At 47.0% G+C, this 2,888-nt stretch overlaps 1 pseudogene; it reads left to right on the top strand.

Annotated features, from left to right (window-relative positions):
- The window catches only part of LOC107627235, a 6,592-nt pseudogene extending 4,253 nt beyond the window's left edge, over nt 1-2,339 (top strand).

The raw sequence follows: 2,888 nt of genomic DNA, 5'->3' as shown, positions 1-2,888 counted from the left end.
GGGGGCGCAGACGCGCACTACATGCGGGCGCACCAACTATTAGATCCTGGAAGTTCGCGCGGACGCGCATCTGCCGCGTCCGCGCCGATCTGCTGCTGCAACTGCTTGGGCCAAATTCCAGGGAGTTCAGCCATTTCTGGGCTGGCTCTAGGCCCCAGGCCCAACCCCATCTGCGCGAGCGCGCGCATCGCGCCAGCGCGCCATTTCACGAATTCGTCAATACACGCGGACGCGCACTTGCCGCGCGCGCGTCCTTGCGCGGTGCCACCAAACTAGGCCATGGACCAGAGAGTTGGGCGTGCCTCAAGCCCATTCTAAGCCTAAGGCCCAATCTCATGTACGCGTGCGCGCACTGTACGCCCACGCGTAGTTCTCCATTCCCCTCAATGCTCGCGGACGCGTACTTGCCGCGTGCGCGCAGGTCTAGTAGCGCAACCTTCAGGCCATTCTCCAGAGAGTTAGGCCTGGGTTGGGCCAACTCTAAGCCCCTAGCCCAACTCCATGCACGCGTGCGCGCACGGTACGCGCACGCGCCCTTCCCTATTTCGCTCACCCTCGCCTAAGCGCGTTGTACGCGCACGCGTCAGAGCCCATTTTTCTCAATGGGCGCGGACGCGCAAGGTGCGCGCACGCGCCAATTCAAAAATCGGGATAACCCTACCTCGCGATGCACACTGCGCAGTCGCGCAACCCATCCCTCTCAACCTCCATCTTCTTCCCCTCGCCCCATCTACCCTCGCAGCAGCAGCACCGCCTCCGCCGCCGCGCCACCTTCACCGCCGGCGACTCGCCCCCACTCACCCTCAACCCCTCTTCCCTTCTCACCACTACCCGTTCTCTCTCTCTCCCTCTCACTCCTCTCAACCGCGCCGTGACCAAGCCCTCCGCCGCCGCCCCTTTTCAGTTTTTCCCGGCTCCCAGGTTCCTGCTCCATTTCTGTTTATTCTTTTCTATTTTTTTCCTTTTTGTTTGTTCATTTATGATTAACTCCTAGAATTGCATGTTAGTTAGCATTGGAATGTTGTATGTTAGGATTAGTTAGAAATACTTGCGGTTAGGTAGCTAGGACTGGATAGAGGATTCTAGGCCTGATAAGTGCTCCGTATGTGCTTACTTGCTGTTTGTCTGTTTGTATGTTGTATGCTGGTTTTGGACTGCTTTTTTATGCACTTCTTGTTGCCTGAATGCTGTACCACTGCTGCTGTGCTTAATTGATGCTGCTTTCTTACTGTTTATGCTATTCTGCTATCCGGGAACGTCCAATTTTAAGCCGGAATGCTGCCCGATTTTCAAGAAAATTAGTTTCACTTCGATTTTTTTATTTTCAGTTTTGGGCAAATTTCCGTTTCCTTTTTGACTTCCCGGATTTGCACAATCACCGTGAACATGAACCGAAATTTCTCGTTCAATTGAGCCTATATATCATCCTCTCACTAATCCACTTTTCTCACTAAATTCTTTCACCATTTTACTTACACTCACTTTTAACCCTCTTTAACAATTCTTTCCTGAATATGATGATATTAGTGCCTTTTGCATATGAGGATTACGGTTTTGGTTCAGTCCCTTATGCTTACTTGTTCACTTTTACATATTCAGTGCAACATTACGATTGCTCTTTGATAATGATATCCTGAACATGTCTTCTTTGTTACATGCTACATGTTTTATATATTCTATCACAATTTTTTTTCAGGATGTCGGATAAAGGCAAAGCCGTAGCCACCGCCTCCAAGAAGAGAAAACACTCTACCCCCTCCATTCCTTCCATCTACAAGAACTATGCTAGGAATCCTTTGCAGGACGAGGATAAAGAGAATCAGCAGTTGCCTTCTACCAATCCTGGCAAATTTCCCAATCTCTACTGTGAGCTTCGGTTCTCTAGGTATCGAACCACGAAGCTAAATATTGAGAAGAAGTTGCTCCTGCCTAATGATGTGAGACGGCGCATTAACGGTCGGATCCTTAAGTTAGGTATTGATTTTGTTGACCGGGACTTGGGTGACATCAATATATCTTGGGTGAAGGAATTCTACTGCAACTTCTTCCGTCCGACCTTGGATTCGGTTCAGGTGAGGGGTAGAGAGATTCTGCTCACCGAGGCCGCCATTGGAGAGGCACTACATTGCCGGCACATTCCACATGACCAGTGTGCCCATCATCAGGCTGAGATAGCCATCCACACCATGACTTTTGATTATGAGGCGCTTCGACGCGTGATTGGGATACCGGAGGCCCGGCCTAGTTATCTTATTTTGCACATTTTTGTATATATTTTGATGCATTTCTAGTTTGCTTTGGATACTTTTATTGCTTATTTTGGATTTTAGATATTTTGATACTTTTGGATACTTTTAGATATTTTGGATGATAGATTCCATATTTTAGTTTGATTTTTCTTTATACACTTTTGCATATCTCCTTTTGTATATTCTCCTTTTAGTTTGTGGTTGTGATTAGAAATCATGTTTTAAGTGAAACTTAGTCACCCCTTTTTGCATAAGAATTTGGTTTTGAGTGAAAAAGAAAAGATTGGAGCACTAAACTCTCCGATGCCCTGTGGGCCTATTGCTTCTTTTCTTCCTCTCTCCCTCCCCTCTCTAGTTACTTCCTTCTTTCTTCTTTGCTCTTCATGAGCACTTAGGTCTCAAATTCATTACATGAGTAGATGAATGGTGTTGCTAAATTTTCTTGCAATCAATATGCACTATAATCAATAATAATGGATTGTGGAAAGTTACATAGCTCTCATTTTCACACAATCACATACTACTTGAAGGATGCACACCAAGTGTTCGATGAAAGGCATACTTGAATTTTGGACTCATTGTGACTACCTTGCCTCTCACCAACCACTTTTGAGTGCATCCCCACTTTCCACAAACCAT

Source organism: Arachis ipaensis, chromosome B02, assembly GCF_000816755.2.
Source record: "Arachis ipaensis cultivar K30076 chromosome B02, Araip1.1, whole genome shotgun sequence".
NCBI lineage: Eukaryota > Viridiplantae > Streptophyta > Magnoliopsida > Fabales > Fabaceae > Arachis > Arachis ipaensis.
This window is presented reverse-complemented; position numbering and strand designations above follow the sequence as displayed.